At 44.8% G+C, this 17,656-nt stretch overlaps 1 protein-coding gene across 1 annotated transcript in view; it reads right to left on the reverse strand.

Annotated features, from left to right (window-relative positions):
- Nucleotides 1-17,051, reverse strand: part of ARHGEF9 (Cdc42 guanine nucleotide exchange factor 9) — a 314,280-nt gene extending 297,229 nt beyond the window's left edge. The window contains exon 1 of the mRNA XM_045582383.1: nt 16,642-17,051. The gene's annotated coding sequence lies outside the window, so the exon portion shown is untranslated. The remainder of the gene's footprint in view (nt 1-16,641) is intronic.
- Nucleotides 17,052-17,656: the final 605 nt, after the last annotated feature.

A 17,656-nucleotide genomic window follows, 5' to 3' on the forward strand; every position in this document is an offset into this window, starting at 1 on the left:
TCATACACAAGAATAAACTCAAAATGGATAAAAGACATGAAACCACCAAAATCTAAGAAGAAAACATGGACAGTAAAATCTCAGACATCTCACATAACAGGATTTTTGCCAATACAAACCGAAGGGCAAAGAAAGCTATGAGAAAATAAACAAATGGGACTACATCAAAATAAGAAAGCTTCTACACACCAAAAGATACAATTATTAAAATGAAAAAGGATGCCACTTTATGGAAAAACATATCTGTCAGTGATATATCTGATAAGGGGTTAATATCCAAAATATATAAAGTACTCATAAAACTCAACAAAAGGAAGGCAAGCAATCCGATTTAAAAATGGGCAGAAGACCTGAATAGAGATTTCTCTAAAGAGGACATGCAAATGGCCAAGAGACATATGAAAAAATGCTCAAAGTCACTAATCATCAGAGAAATGCAAATTAAAACCACAATGAGATATTAACTCACACCTGTCAGAATGGCTATCATGAAAAAATCAACAAACCACAAGTGCTGGCAAGGATGCAAAGAAAAGAAATGCTAGTTCACTGCTGGGGCAGGCACAATGGAAAACAGTATGGAGTTTTCACAAACAATTAAATATGGAAATGCAATTTGACCCAGTGATCCCACTTCTAGCAATATTTCCTAAGAAACAGGAAATAGAGGAACTCATCAGCACCACCACTCAGACAGGCCTTGGAACTGGCCTGTCCACTCCAGCCAAAATCCTGATGCCCCACCTGCAGACCTGCAGACCCTGGCACCTCCACCTGCAAAGATGCACCTCAGGCAGCAGTAAGTGCAAATTCCCCCCTCCCCAGCAGCATAACTCCAGATACCACATTCATGCATTTCCAGTGTGCAGATAGGGGGCACACTACTACATAGGCAGCACCTGAGAGCCACTGGGAGACCCTGCTGGATGTGATTTTGTACAGACAAGGGTGCACTGTCCAACAGTAGAAATTCTGAATTCCCTCTTCCTGAATAACTGCCCACAGTCACCCCAGCTGCTCAACCTCAGTGCCAGGGCCCCTCAGAGTATGTCAGAGCTCTGTGCCAGCAAACACACTGCCAAAGTCACACATTTCCAACAGGCAGGCACCATGAGCCCATCTGTCCACAGGGAACTCCTGGGAGCTGCTGGGAGCGCTTGCTGGATGTGATCTTGGACAAACAGTCATACACACACACACACACACACACACACACACACACACACACCAAGGCAGTACAAATTCTGAATTCACTCATCCTGGATACCTGCCCACAGATGCCTCAATTACATGGCTTCAGTGCCAGGGACTTTCAGAGTGCTTCAGTGTGCCTTGTTGGCAAACACACTGCAGGTGCCCCTGTAAGCTGCCACTGAAAGTGCACGCCTATTCATCACAGGTGTAGCAGCAAAAGCTGATAATGCCTACCCCACAACCACAGAACTCTGGCCACCACAGTCATGCCTTTCCAGAGAGCAGGACCCTTGAGCCCCCATTACCCCAACAGACGGTTCCTGGGAGCCATTGTGAATCCCTATTGGGCTTGCATGATTTCAATCAAGGGCACAAGACAGAAAAAATTGGGGTACCCCCCTACATGGCTGCTGACTTCTAGACACCGCAGTTGCACATTTCCAGCTCACAAGCCTACATCAAGAGAACCCAAATAGCTCAAGCAGGAAGCTACACTAGATTACCAAGCCCAGGAGACCTGTTATATCACAACAATAGCACCATCCCCAAAAGAACTTGGGTAGCAAACAATTGGATCTACAAATAAAATGTTACAGCAAAACATGGGAAGACAAAAATGCAATCCCGAAAGGAAAGAAAAAGAGGAATCACCAGAAAGGGAGTTAAATGAAATTGTGACTAGCAACATATCAGGGAAATAATTCAGAGTAATGGTTCTAAGGATGCTCAAACAGCTGGATGACAAATACATACAACTCAATGACAAATACACACAACTCAATGAGAATTATAAGGAGCTGAATAAGAATGTCACCAACATGAAAAGGAACCAAGAGGAGATGAAGAACACAATGGACGTCTTAAACAGTAGACTAGAAGAAGCTGAGGACTGCATCAGCGAATTAAAAGATAAGGTAGGGGAAAAAAACACACACAAACACAGCAGCAACTGGAAAGAAGACTTAAAAAGCAAGAGGAGAGCCTAAGGGAGCTTTAGGACAACACAAAATGAAACAACATTTATATAATAGGGGAACAGAAGGAGAGGATGAGAGAAAGGAATAGAAAGCCTGTTTGAACAAATGATGACAGAAAACTTCCCTGATATTGGCAAGAAAAAAAAACAAAAAAAAACTATGCAAATCCAAGAAGCACAGAGTTCCAAACAAGATGAACCCTAAAAGACCGACACTAAGACATATCATAATTAAATTGGCAAACACCAATGACAAAGCAAGAATCTTAAAGGCTACCAGAGAGAGACAGAAAGTTACCTACAAGAGGTCTCCTATTAGAATATCAAAGGATTTCTCAATAGAAACACTCCAGGCCAGAAAGGAACAAAATGAAATATACAAAGTGATGCAAAGCATGCAATTGAACCCAAGAATACTAAACCCTGCAAGGCTATCATTCAAAATTGAAGGTGGAATGAGGAGCTTCACTGACAAACAAAAGGGCTAAGAGAGTTTATCACTACCAAGCCAGCAATGCCAGAAATCCTAAAAAGACTGCTGTAAAAAGAAGAAAGAGAAAGGCAAGAAGAAACATAAATATTAAGGATAAATACGACAACAAACATATAGTCATATAAGTACATTAAACATAAATGAATTAAATGCACCAATCAAAAGACATAGGGTAGCTGAATGGAGAAGAAAACATGACACATATATTTGCTCTCTGCAAGAGACCCACCTCAGAACAAAGGATTCACACAGACTGAGAGTGAAGGAATGGAAAAACATTTTTCAGGCAAATGGAAATGAGGAGGGAAAAAGCTGGGGTTGCAATACTTATATCTGATAAAGAATATATGGACCCCTATTTCATAGTAAATCAATTTATAATAACTAAGATCTAGAAACAGCCCAACTTCCCATCAGCAAATGAGTGGATAAAAAATCTACGGTATATTTTGACCATGGAATACTATGTGGCTCTAAAAAGGAACGAACTCTTACCCTTTGAAACACCATGGAGGGAACTGGAAAGTATTATGTTAAGTGAAATAAGATAGTCAGAGAAAGATATGTATCACATGATCTCACTTATATGTTAAATCTAATGAACAAATTAAACTGATGAACAAAACAGATCCAGAGACATTGAAACATGCAACAGTCTGACTTATTTCAGAGAGAAGGGGTGGTGGGGTGGGAAGTGATTAATCAAAGAACTTATATGCATATACACATGACCAATGAACAAACAATGGTGGAGGAAAGGCCTGGAGAGGGTGGGGGTAGGGTAGAGGAGGGGTCAAAGGGAGAAAACGAAAGGAGACATCTGTAAGACTTTCAACAATAAAAATTTTAAGAAGTTTAAATTTTTTTTAAATAATAAACTGGTGTTTAGTAACATGAAAAACTTAAGAAACAAAGAAAAACTTTTGTCTTATTCCCATACTTGTCAGAGTGAGGCACAACGACCCTCTCTGATCTTTGCATGGCCCACTTGATGGGCCTTGTCCAACAATGTGCTCCTATAAATGGTCTGGGGCAGTGGACTATCCTGACCAAAGGTTAAATAAATCACTTCACAAAGCTGTAAGACTACCCAACCCCCCGAGAGGCATCTCTAATTGCTGATGCATCTTTGTTCAGTCAAGGGACATGATAGGGGAAGGGTAGAAAGTGTGAGGAGAGAATGGAAGTACTTTCCCCACATGGAAAGTGGGAAGGGGATTATCATTTGTTTAGAATTCAGCTATAATTCCCCGGAGTCTGCCTGGAATATCATCTCTGCTCCATCTCACACACCCTGTAAAAGTCAGCATTGATCCTTCTCAGTGGGAAGTGGCTTCCTCTTTCTTTGAGATTTTGGGTATTTGGACCACATAGGTTAGAACTTAATTTTTCTTTGACACTCCAGGAGTGCAGTGAGGAGGTCTTGGATGTGAACACCTTAGGGCTTGGGTCCTTGCCCCTCTTACCTCCTCACCCATGCATAGCTTCTCTTCCCTTTTACAAAATGGCCTGGTCCTTGAATAACCATATAGTTGGCCCTCAATAAATTCTGACAGACTGAAAGTTACTCTTACTGTTTCCCATCCTATCCATCTCCTCATCCAATTCCCTCTCCCAAATCAACTATAACCTTTATCTCCATAGGCCTATCTCTGGATAAGGGAGAGGAGTGGGTAGCTCATTACCACTGTTGCAGGGTCATTTGGATTTGCAGCATGGGCTCAGGCTAAGCAACACTTCTATACCACAGAGCCTTCAAACTGGCCAAACCTGCCAGCTAGCTCCTGCATAAGGAGGTTAAACTAGGTTGTTGTGAGGAGTAAATGATAAGAACAGTGTCTTATCAATAACAGTGTCTGGCACAAATTACATTTTGCTGTGAAAGACAAGAAAGAATAGGAACCTTAAGATACATGTGAAGGGAATTGAACCTGTCCAAGAGCAATGTCAAGTTGGTAAAAGATATTGAACAGTAACACAATTCGGTTTATGTCGTATTGTGAATTATCTCCTATTCAAGAAATATGTCAGGCTCTGACTCTACATACAGCTTTGCACAGATTTCTTTCTCTATTTAAACATTACTTCTTCCTGGCCTCTGCTCAGCTTCACTATTCATAGGCTCTGCTTGTATGGCACTTTCTTCTGCAGATCTCCTCTCCTGGTCCCCATCCCCAACTCTAGTACTGCCCCAAAGCCCAAAGAGAGCATTTTCTTTTTCCTGTAAGCTTCCTTAGCACACTGCACTGTCATCAGTCTACTTACTTCTCATCTCTCCCACAGTAGGGGAGAGACCACATTTTCCTATCTTGATATATTTAGGGTACAACTCAGTACCTTATAGTTAATAAATGCAAAATAAACAAAATTGTGAACTAAAAAGTTGCATACTATAAGTATTAGTAGTAGTTTTAAATATGCTACTTTGATATAACAATTTTAGAAATTTTTTTTATATTATTCTAAGCTGATATATACCATGAGCTGAAGCTTTGTCTATTCATTCAGTCATTCTTGGCTTAACCAGGTGGCAGTTGGCACTCCAAGTTTAAGCCACAGACAACTGAGTATTAGTGCAGAAAACTCTGGTCCATTCATTCAAAAGGCAAGACCAAAGGCCAACAAAACTCTCCACTTCTTATTACTAGTAGACTCACTACTAGTTTAGGGATCTCTCTCACCTTGCAAGCCTAAGAAGGTAAAGAGATCCAGAGTTTTGAAGAGGAGCATATGAGAGGAGAGGATAAGATCCAAACCCAAAGGAAAATCACTCTGTGTTTCACATACATAACCCAATGTGTCTCCCTGGGGGAACAGTGAATGGCCAGGCCAAATTTGTCTGGAACTTAGGTGATCATACTGCAGTTTGAGGATATAATGAAGATAGAAGGAAGAGGATAGCATTGTATTCTGGATGCTATCTCCTCATACACCACTAGTGTAGGAAAGAGGAGTCATCTTGTGAATTCGCCTATATATGAAGATTTTTTAAGCCTTTATATAACTAAACAAAGAAGCCTGCAGGGCCAGTACAGTCCCTGGGTCTGCAGTCAGAGCTATCTGACTTACACCCCAACTTATCATAGTCTAAGGTCAGTTCTAATACCAACACCCAGTACAAACACTTACCCTGGGAAATTCTTGTCACCCAGAAATACCTTCTTATATACATCCTGCTCTTACCCCACTTTCTTTTTTTTTTTTTAATAAATCTTTATTGTTCATATTATTACAAATGTTCCTCTTTTTTCCCCGTCCTTCCGTTGTGCTCCTCCACCAGGTTCCCACCCCACCCTTTGCCCTTTCCCCACCCTCCATTGTCCTAATCCATAGGTGCACAGTTTATGTTCAGTCTCTTCCCACACCCCCCTCTCCCCTTTCCCCCAAGAATCATCAGTTCACTCCCCTTCCATACCTCTGATTCTATTATATTCAACAGTTAATATTGTTCATCAGATTTTTTTTTAATTTCCTTGGTTTTTAGATTCACTTGTTGATAGTTACATATTTGTTGTTCATAATTTTTATCTTTATTTACTTTCTCTTCTGAAAGAACCCCCTTCAGCAATTCATATAATTCTGGTTTGGTGGTGATGAACTCCTTTAACTTTTTTTTTTATTAGTGAAGCTCTTTATCTGGCCTTCAATTCTGAGTGATAGCTTTGCTGGATAGATTATTTTTGTCTGTAGGTTCTTATTATTCATCACGTTGAATACTTCTTGCCATTCCCTTCTGGCCTGCATGGTTTCTGTTGATAAATCAGCTGACAATCGTATGGGTGCTCCTTTATAGGTAACTACCTGCTTTTCTCTTGCTGCTTTTAATATTCTCTCTTTGTCTTTTGCTCTTGGAATTTTAATTATGATTTGTCTTGGTGTGGTCTTCTTTGGATTCCTTTTGTTTGGAGTTCTGTGTGCTTCCTGGACTTGTAAGTCTAATTCTTTCACCAGGTGGGGGAAGTTTTCTGTCACTATTTCTTTCAGTATGTTTTCATTATCTTGCTCTCTGTCATCTTCTGGGACCCCCATAATTCTGATGTTGGTTCGCTTGAAGTTGTCCCAGAGGTTTCATACATTATCTTCAACTTTCTGGATTCTCTTGCCTTCTTGCTTCTGCAGAGGAGTGTCTTCTGGCTCTTTATGTTCCAAATCTTTGACTTGATTTTGCTATCTTCCATTCTGTTTTTAGGACTCTGTGTAATATTTTTTATTTCAGACAATGTATTTTTTATTTCTTGTTGATTCCTTATTAATTCTAGTTGATCCCTTTTCATATCCTCATAGGTCTTATCGACCTTTTCTAGGAAATTCTTGAAAAACCTTATAAGCATAGATTTGAACTCTATATCCAGTCACTTTTTGTCCTCCATTTCTTTCGTTTGTGATCTTTTTCCTTGTCTCTGCATTTTCACAGCTTCCCTGAGTTGGTAGCCTTAAAAGTCTGTGTTCTGCTTGGATGTAGTTTCAGGGTGGAGCCTACAGCCTTGGCTTCCGTCAGCCCTGCCCTATGTGGCTCCCGAGTCTCAGTATTCCTTAGGGTCCTTCAGTACTCGTTGTAAGCACCTCTGAGAGAAAAGTGGCCTCAATTTTCTCCTACCAAACAGTCTAGGCTCGCCCCCAATTAGCCCGAAACTGGGGTTCAGTTCAGTTGGAAGTGGGGTTCAGAGCAGTCTGGAGCTTTTGTCTCCTTCCCGCCAGGGCAATCCAGCAGCACAGCCAACTGTCTGTTCTCTGTGTGCAATGTGCGCACCTCCGGGACCTCCTTTCCCCGCTCCCTAGGGGTTCCGCCTTACAGCCCAGCTCCCTCTGTATGAGCCTGGGTCCCCAGGGTCTGGCCTAGAACTGGGGTTCAGTGCTGTCAGGTCTGGGGTTCAGCACAGTCTGGAGCTTTTATCTCCTTCCCGCTATGGAACACCAGCCAGGCACTCAGCCGCCCCCTCCTCTCCAGCTCTGTCCTCTACGCACGTGCAGTGTGTATCCATACCTCAGGCTTTTACAGCTCCTCTGCTCTTCCCTCTGGTTTTCTCCTTGTTTCTCGTTGTAGAATTTCCAGTCAGTTGACTTTCCTGTAGTTCTGGGTAATGTCCATTTTATATTTTAGTTGTATTTTATTGAAATTGTTGTGTGCGGCTGTGATTAGGTGTTTACCTGTGCAACCATCTTGGATTCTCCTACCTCACTTTCTTGACCCAGTATCTGCTTTCCTTGAATGAGAATTCTATAACTAGGAACAAAAGAGGTATGAGTGCCCTTAGAAATCACTTAGTCCCTTCCTCAAGGGTTAGAGGAGCAGAGACCTGAGGCCACAGGGTCCAGAGCTTTCCCATCAACCCTTTGCCTTTTCTTGCAGAGTGAGGAGGCCAACAGACATCTGTAGTACAGGCCTGTAGAACAATATGGGTATAGCCTGGCTTCCTGCTTAGGATTCTGTCAGAAGCCAGGATAGACAGGAAGGGAGTCTCTGCCCACCAAGGCCTGTGCTATTCCAGAAACCACTCCATTCTCTCTGTTCTGACTGGCCAGTTCCCCTCTGAAGTCCCTGCAGGCTCCCTTTACATCCCATCCCACTTTTAAGCCTTGGCCCTCAGCTCTTCCTCATTTTGTTTCATAGGAGTAAAATTTTACCAGCCGGAAAAGCAAATGGGCCTTCATCACTTGTTAGGGGATCTGGGGAAAATGACAGAAGCCCTAGAATAAAATCAGATTGTAGTATTATCTGACTTTGGCAATGATCATGACCCAGGCTCTAGAGCTAACAGTCTCTTGAACTCTAGCTTTACGGTCAGCTCCCAACAACTTCCCATCAGCAGGATAATAAGAAAAAAAGGACTGACTGTGCAAACTCTACCACCTCTGGTTTCAAGATCTTCAGACTGAGAGCCGAACTTTCCTTATCTATTTTTATCTTCCAAAAGTTGAGTCCCTGAGCTCCTAAACCCCAAACTAGCTTACAGAATGGTGGTAATGAAAGTACCAAGATAGCAAAAAGCAAGGTAAGGTATGGGAAAGCAAAGAAGAAGGAACAAAGGGCTTGTTGGAGGGGGCCTACTTCTGTGAGACCAGAGATATTCTAGGACAATGGTACTCTGATCACTGCCTCTGATCAGCTGTCATGAATAGTTTACCTCTTTAGAAAGGAGCTCTGAAAGCTCAAGAATAAAGGTCACGATATTTCATCTTACATTTGACAACATTTTGCTTTTTCTCAAAGCAGGGGGAAATGTAAATTCATGATAGGATCATTGTTTCACATTTTCATTGGTAATATTATAGAATTAGGAAAAGTCAGAATGCTAAATGTTGCCAAGATTCCTACATGGAAATAAATGACTCTGTATTTATTATTTTTTTTAAAAAAAGAACTTAATTTTTTCCTTTTCTGAGTATTAGTCATTCATTGATTTTCATCCCACCTCCCTTCACCCAATCTTTCTCTCTTTCTCTATTTCTACCCCTCTATTTTTTTCCTCAGCTTTGAACTGGCCATTATGTGGATTGAAGTATAGTTGAGGAGAATTTAAACTTGTTGAGTACAGTGTTTCCCTCCATTTTTAAATCAGAAAAAAATGTCTTTCTGAAGTAGAGTTCACTGTTGTTTTATTTATATATTGTCCTTTATACACTTTTCTGGAGTTCAGTTACATTTTATTTGAGTGTGGTCTACAATTGGGTGTTCTAAGGGTCAGTTGCCCTAATACAGGAATGCATAAATAGGAGAGATGGGCTAATTTAGAAGGATGCTTTGAAGGCAAGAGCCTGAGATTTGGGCTTCAGGTGCTAGTCAAGAAGTGGGTCTGTTGATGGGTACAAAAAGCCAGAAGTGACTTCAAATAGCAACTGTAAGCTGGTTGTTGTAAGCTCTGAGAATCAAACTATAGGAATGTGTACCAAGCCTCTGGGGAACACATGTGCCACTGATGCTGCTCTTTCTTGCTCATAACCCAGAAGGCAAAGTCTCAAACAAGTCCCAGCTTAGAGATCACAGTCCTCTAAGCATAAAGCTTGACCTAGTGACTGCTCCCTAGATCTTTCCTGGGTAGCTAGTTAGCTGTGGGAGGGGCAGCAAGTGTTGCCAAAACAAGTGAAACTTACAAGAACATTGTAAATTACCTTCTTTGCTCCTAACTATAAATAAAGCATCGGCTTTGCAGTCTGGATCTGTTCTGTGACCTCATCAAGGCACAGAAGATCCACCTAGACCCAGCTTATTCTCTTTGTCTGTCTTTATTCTTCATCCTTCACCGGCCCTCCCTCAGGATCACCAAAACTTTGGCTGTGCTGGCGTGGCATAGTCCAACATGACATAATAAGGTAGTTTCACCCACATTACACTCAGAATGACTTTAGCAAATCAATAGCACCCCAAACACACCACAGCAATAGTTCTATGGGTTCCATCCATCAACCCCTTTCCTGGCCTTTTTATGCTCTTTATATCACACACTAGAGGCCCAGCACACAAAATGTGTGCATGGGTAGGGTCCCTACGCCTGGCTTGCAATCAGGGTTGATCTTCCCCAGCCGCCAGCAGCCAACCCACCACCTGCCACTGATGCTGGTCGTCTTCTGTGTGTGGGGTGACCAGTGGGGTGTTTGGGGCCCCTGTCACTCTCACCTGCCTTGGCTTGGTGCTGCCCATGTCCACCACCACCCACTCCCAGTTTCCTGTTCCCCATCAGGCTATCGGAGCCTGCTGGCCAACCAGGGAAAAGGCCTGAGAGGTTGGCAGTTCCTGCCTGCTCACTGGCTCCACCTTCCACCAGCAGTCACCCTCTGTGTGTGGGGGTGACTGGCAGGACAATCAGGGCCCATCCCACTCTCTCATACCCACCTTGGTCTGGTGCCACTCTTGTCTGCCACCACCCATCCCCGGTTTCCCATTCTCCATTGGGTAATTGGAACCTGCCAGCTGGGAGGAGAGACTGAGAGATTGGCCAGCAGGTCCCGATCAGGTGGTCAGAGCCTGCAGACTGAGGGCAGCTCCTGTGTTGAGTGTTTGCCCCCTTGTGGTCAGTGCGTGTCATAGTGACCAGTCATTCCACCATCTGGTTGATTTTTCTATTACACTTTCATATATATAAATCATCAGGAAAACATGTATGTCAGCACTAAACATATCCCAGGTTGTTCAACTCTTCCTTATATCTCTATTGTGCTTCAGCTCAAAATCTTCAGATAAATTGGATTCCAAGGCAGATATGGAAATGTCATTATTTAGGTGTGTGGCTCTCTGCTTATTTTCAGGCTAAGTTTTTAGATTTCTGAGCATGTAATGCTTAAAGCCCTTAGAGAAACAGAAAACAAAAACTTAATACACATATGCACATAACTATGAAGACAGTGATAACTAGTTCATGATTGTGTATGAGAGAAAAACTTAGAGGGCGAGGGGAAGGGAAGGGAGAGGGAAGGAAAAAGAAAGGGAGGGAGGGATGAGAGAGAGAGAGAGAGAAATATATATATATATATATATATATATATATATATATATATATAGAGAGAGAGAGAGAGAGAGAGAGAGAGAGAGAGAGAGAGATGAGAGGGGGAAATTTCACAGGAATTTTAATTTCGACCCCTAAAGGTTGAGCTCTCAGGCTGAGGACCTTGAAACTAGAGGGAGGACAGTTTGTGCAATCAGTCCTTTACTTCTCTGAAGTATACTTTTTTGGGGGAGAAACAGATTCTGGGAAGGCCATGTGGAGGAGGTGGCATTTACTCCAGGCTTTAAAAGATGAACAAAATTTGTGGAAATGGGAGGGAGGGAAAACATTTTAGATGGAAGAACTGAAGAAAAACAAAGAGGAGGCAAAAGTGTGAGCATTTAAAGAACAGCAAGTTGCCAAATTTGGCTGGTATTCAGGAGTTTTAATCTAGAGCAGAATAAACAGCAATAGAAAAGCAGTTTGTTGTCAGATCAACTTGGACTATATTCTGTAAGCAATGTGGTACTGTTGACACCATCGGATCTGTGTTAACAAAGGGAGTGACGCCATCAGAGTTTTTTTAAAAAGATCATTCTGCTCATTGTTCAGGTGATAAATAATGACAGCCTAAAGGTATAAGATGGGGGTGGTGGTGAAAAGGAGCATTTCTGTCATCAAAAATAGTGTTTGGGGGAAAAACTCAGGAGTTCTGCAATATCACTACCACCTAAAGATATGTCTACAGTAATAAAATAGAAACATTCAAATTGACCGTCCCTCCTCTATGCCCACAGCCAATCAGGAGCTACTATGCAAATTAACCCAACAAAGATGGTGGTGATCAAGGAGCTGGAGCGAGCAGGAGGGTTGGGTTGCCCCTGGTGATGGAGGAAGCCAAGTTTCCAGCCAGCCCTGGCTTCCTCTCAAGGAGTGGCAAAAAACAAAAACATAAAAAGAAGGGCTGGGAGCCCTGGCCTCTGCTCAAGGAGTGGCTGGGGGCCTTGGTCACCAGGTGACGTGGCCAGTCTGAAAATGGCACTCAGCCCCTTACCCAGGCTGGCCACACCCCCATGGGGTGAGGGTCCCTGCTGGGGGGCTTGGCCAGCCTGCAAACAGCCATCAGTCCCTCACCCAGGCTGGGTATGTCCCCATGGGGTGAGGGTCCCCAATGGGGGCATGGACAGCCAGCAAACAGCCATCAGCCCCTCACCCAGGCTGGTCAGGCACCCCAGCAGAACTACCCACACTGAAGAGGCTGTGACCAGCCTGAAAACGGCCCTCAGCTCCTTACTCAGGCTGGTCACACCCCGATAGAGTAAGAGACCCCAATGGAGGGGCGTGGCCAGCCTTCAAACAGCCCTCAGCCCCTCACCCAGGCTGGCCATGCCCCCATGGGGTTAGGGTCCCTGCTGGAGAGCATGGCTAGCCTGAAAACAGCCATCAGCCCTGCACTCAGGCTGGCTAGGCACCCCAGCAGGAACCCTCACCCTGAAGGGGGTGTGGCCAGCTTGAAAACAGCCATCAGCCCCTCACCCAGGCTGGCCACACAGCCTCAGCAGGGACCTTCACCCCATGGGGGCCTGGCCAGCATGCAAACCACCGCAGGTGACCCCACACACCAAGGGAACCCCCACCCTGATCCTGGACACCCTTCAGGGCAAATCAGCCGGGCCCCATCAGTGCACCAGGCCTCTATACTAATAAAAGGGTAATATGCTAATTAGACTGGGAGACTTTCCAGGAGACCTTCTGGACATCCTTCTGGACAAAGCCATGGTGGTGGGGCTGAGGTAGAGGCGGTTAGAGGCCAAGAGAGGAGGGCAGTTGAGGGTGATCAGGCCAGGATGGGATGGGAGTTGTAGGTGATCAGGCCAGCAGGGGGTGGGGGTGGGGGGGTGGGGGAAAGAGGGGGGCAGTTGGGGTGAGCAAACCAGCCAGGGGGCCAGTTGGGGTTGAGCAGGCCATCAGTGGGGGTCAGTTAGTGGTGATCAGGACAGCGGGGGGGGGGGAGTAATTTGGAGTGAGCAGGCCAGCAGGGGGGGCATTTGGGGGTGAGCAGGCCAGTGGGGAGGGAAAGTGGGGGTGAGGAGGCCAGCAGGGGGGGAAGTTGGGGGTGAGCAGGCTGGTGGGGGGCAGTTAGCAGCAAACAGGCTGGCAGGCAGAGTGGTTAGGGGCAATCAGGCTTGCAGGCAGGTGAGCAGTTAGGACCCAGCAGTCCCAAATTGTGAGAGGGATGTCCGACTTCTGATTTAGGCCCTATCCCTGTAAATTTTGAGGTATCCCAGATTGGAGAAGGTGCAGACCAGGCTGAAGGACACCCTCCCTGCCCCGTGCATGAATCTTGTGCACCAGGCCACTAGTTACAAAATAAAAAGAACTCTCATGGAACCATAGCAAAATGCAAACAAGTCACAAACAAATGGACAAAACATATGAAGAGACAATTTACAGAAAAATGTTTTCATAGGCTCAGCTTTTGTAGTAGTAAGAAAAACACAAATACTTAAAAATGCCATATTTAATTCATAAGATATACATAAATTAAACAATGGCTTGATGAATGTATATAGAGATGAACAGATGGATATGTGACAAATCATATATAGTGAAATATTAATGATAGAATGTAGGTAATTTATGGGTGTTCACTATACAATCTTTTCAACTTTTCTATATGTTTGAAATGTCCATTAGAAAATGTTTGGGTGGCAGAATTTTAAACCATAACCCTTTTGGCACAACAATTCCATTTCTAGGAATCTACCTTACAGAAATAGGTGCTCACATGCACATCCTATATAATAAGAGAGGAATATGCTAATTATCCGCTACACCATGAGACATAACAACTGACCTTATAACAACTGGATTACGGATCTGCAGGAGGGTGGGGCAGCTAACTACATGCGGGTGGAGGAGAACTACAGGATGGAGCAGGGCAGCAAGCTATGAGGGGGAAGCAGGAGGACCTACAGGTGGGTAGGGCAGTGGGTGGAGAGCTACAGGAGGGCAGCAGCAACCTATTGCACATGGATTCATGCACAGGGCTACTAGTAGATAATAAATAGCCAAAAAGGTACATTAAAACCCTGTGTGTTATAAGGAAGAATTGGAAACCACTTAGTTGTCCAGGTGTTAAGGGCAGAGCAATGGCCAGTGGAAATTGGAGAAAGAAGTGTTAGTAAAAGGTGGAAAGAAAGGAAAGGGGATTTTGAGAAAGGAAATATACAAAGAATTCAGCTCATACTCTGGTTTCTCTTCAGATCGCATAAATGTTTCGCCTTTTACAAAGAATTCAGCTCAATGACACTCCTACTAATCATCCACCAACAAGGACAAGGGCTTTGTGTTGGAGGAAGAGAAATCATTTTCCAAAGGCAACAACATGCAGCTACTGTCTCAGAAACCACTACATGGGGAAATCTATGCACATTACCTTTGGTTCCTTCCCTCTCCATCTAATTTCACTTCCCAAAACAAAGGTTTTGGGTTTGGGTTTTGTTTTGTTTTAAGACCTTAGTTCAAAATAGATCCCAGCCTGGCTTTATAAATGGAGACATGAGACCTAGAGAACGGCTGGGGCATCTCTAAAGTCACAACATGAAGGGGCGACAGAATCTCTTGTACAAGCCTCTTTTAACTCCACTAAAATCAACAGGTAGTTGTCACCAACTTCATCTTAACCTAAGATCAGAAAGAGCTGAAGCCTAGATGAATACGTTGTCTCCTTTCACCAGGAGGAGGGGGTATTGTTTTCTGTTTCAAACATCCTGTCCTTGACTACACACACACACACACACACACACACACACACACACCTTTCTCAAAGAAAGGTGTCTCCAGTTGCCCACATTTAAGCAATCTTGACTTTCAAAAGATCAGCCTTCCCTCTAGGTATCCAGCTGGAACAATTACCGTATTTTTCGGACCATAAGACGCACTTTTTTTCCCCCAGAAGTGGGGGGGAAAAGTCCCTGCGTCTTATAGTCCAAGCATAGCCTACACATATACTTTAAAAAAAAAGTTTTTTTACTTGCCCGGCTCTGTGTAGTCTCTGTGTGCTTGCCTGGCTCTAAAATGGTTCTAAATACTGCTGTTTACTTTACAGGGTTGATTACATGTGTTTATGACTGTGATGTTGGGTTTTAATGCACATAAAATATTTTAGGACACTATTTGTTTCAGAATCTTTTTTTCTTCATTTCCCTTCTCTAAAAACTGGTGCGTCTTATGGTCCGGTGCGTCTTATGGTCCGAAAAATACGGTACCTTGGAGTTAAATGTGCATTTCTGCTAACCTGGCAGTTACCCAGAAAGGCTGCTTTTGCAAGCTGCACAAGTATAACCATTTCTTACTAAGCCTGAGCCTTCAACCTAGGAATCATAGTACAAGTACAGTGAGGAGTCTGGACCTGCGATACCTAGGTTCTTGGGTTCTAGGTACTCTTAAAAGAAAATCCCTGATCCCTTAATTTAGGATCTGAATGTTCAGGGTATGATAAAGCCCTGTTAGTAACATAGTGTGAATATCTACATGAAGCCTGAGTAATTCCCACAATATAGCAGTCAGGTGGTTCTGGGACCTCTTTTCTGCTTAAGGTCTTCCAGTGACTCATAGGCATCCTGGCCATTCTAATTCATCATTGAACAGATCCAAACTCTGCTAAATGTTAAGTGGGGTAATTAATGTAAAGTACTTAGTAAAATGCCTGATACAGAGTAAAAGCACTCTTATTAGAAAGTGCTTCCTTGTAGTAAGTTTAATTCTGCCTCCTGGTGGCTTCCACCATGTTGAATTCCCACCCATTTGAAGTTCTCCTTTCCAGAGCCAGACAGAACAAACATAATTATTTTCCATAGGACAGTTTTGCAGACATCTAAAGAGAGCAACCTTTCCCTGCTTCCCTTCCCTAACCATGATTCACTGTAAGACTACCATCCACCCAAGCAGATTTCATCTTCCTGCAGATAGGTGGCTTAAGGTTTGCCTCATTTTCCACAAAACCATGATATTTGTCACCAGAGGCTGTTACTTGGTCTCTGCCTAGAGAGGTGGAACTATAGAACTACACTTACCCTATTACCGCAGAGCCCCTTAACAATGAGCAGACCTTCAACTCCTCAGGGCAGCTAAGTGATGGACGGTCCTGAGGCAGAGTTTGGGACCCTCCTCCTCCTGGGAAGCTAACAACTTTCTGCTGCTCTTAGTAGCTTCCTTAACCACTGCCTTTGGCTCCTCACCTCCCCCACCTCCTCTCTTCCCCATTTACCCTTTCCATCCCCACCGAAGGGCTATTCATGTGTGGATAAGGTTTTACCCCGCATCCTTAAATCCATAAACTAGCCTGGTGACTCATGCAAACTGGCTGCTGCTCCTTAAGTCGCGCCCAGAAGGCGCCTCCGCTCAACTCCCAACTCTGGCACTTCCCAGTAGTTCCAGTAAGGCTCCCTGAGTAGTTTCTATCTCTGCCACTTTCCCAAAATTGGTGGCAAAATTGGGCCATTCCCCTAATAGCTTAGACTCTGGTTCCAATGGGAGCGCGCGGCGGGTGTTACCTTTCCAGCGGCGAGGGGCAGCGCCAGGTCAGACGACTAAACCCGTAGACGGGTGAGTCCACACTTAGGCTTTGCTTGTTCTGCCACGCTGTGCCACGCGGCGATCAGGTCCAGGGACTGCAGGGTGGCTGGAGGTCCCGCGTCCTGCGCAGCCTGGAGCGGGAAGAACCCACTGAGGAGCGGCGGCTTCTGAAACAGAGGAGCGCCGCTGGCCACCGCCTAGCCAACCAAGCTAGACAGATGCAGGATGTTCCTATCGCCCGAGGCGCCCAGCCATGCCTCGCGGGGCTGTGGTTGTTCTCAGCAGATTATGTTCGAGCCTGAGAGTGCTGGCGGAGGTGCATTTGGCGCCAGCTAGGGTCCCTGGAGACCTTCATTCGACCGAGCTGCTCCCTGTCGCTGCACCTCGCCAGCGACTGGCCGTCGGGACAGTGGGTTCTTCAGGTCACAATTGGCGGAAGATGGAGCCCAAGAGACGGGGAAGGGGGTGGCGGGTGGGGGCTGGAGGTGGAAGAGGTAGGAGGGGCCCAACTCTGAAGTTCAGATGGGAACTCTGCATCTCGCCTGGAGGAGGCTGGCCGAAGGCCAATGCGCACTCCCTCCCAGGCTCCCAGAAGGAGGATTTGAGCGACCTTGCTAAACTCACTCCAAAGGGTGGAGGCTGGAGCGCCCCAGGGTGGGCAGTTCAAACCTGCTAGTCACTAATCCTCCCCCACCCGTCCCCCTGCCTGCTTTAGTCTGGCAGCCCAATATACTCCTTGGCCAAGCTTTGAATTGCAAATCAAACATTCCACCAGCCTAATTGCTGAGTTCCCAGGAGCAAATGGCCAGGACAACAGGGTAAGGGATCCTTACCCTTAGCAGGCCTTGCTAAAGGGCCACCTGCACTCGCCACCTGAGCGCCCCGCAGAGGGCCACACCCTCACCTCAGGACCCCGCTTCTGCCCGAGGGGAAGCCTGGGAAACATGCTGGGTACTGGGTGGGTGAGGTAGGAGGACGCGATCAACTGTAGAC

The sequence above is a fragment of the Pipistrellus kuhlii genome, unplaced genomic scaffold, assembly GCF_014108245.1.
Source record: "Pipistrellus kuhlii isolate mPipKuh1 unplaced genomic scaffold, mPipKuh1.p scaffold_m20_p_16, whole genome shotgun sequence".
Taxonomy (NCBI): domain Eukaryota; kingdom Metazoa; phylum Chordata; class Mammalia; order Chiroptera; family Vespertilionidae; genus Pipistrellus; species Pipistrellus kuhlii.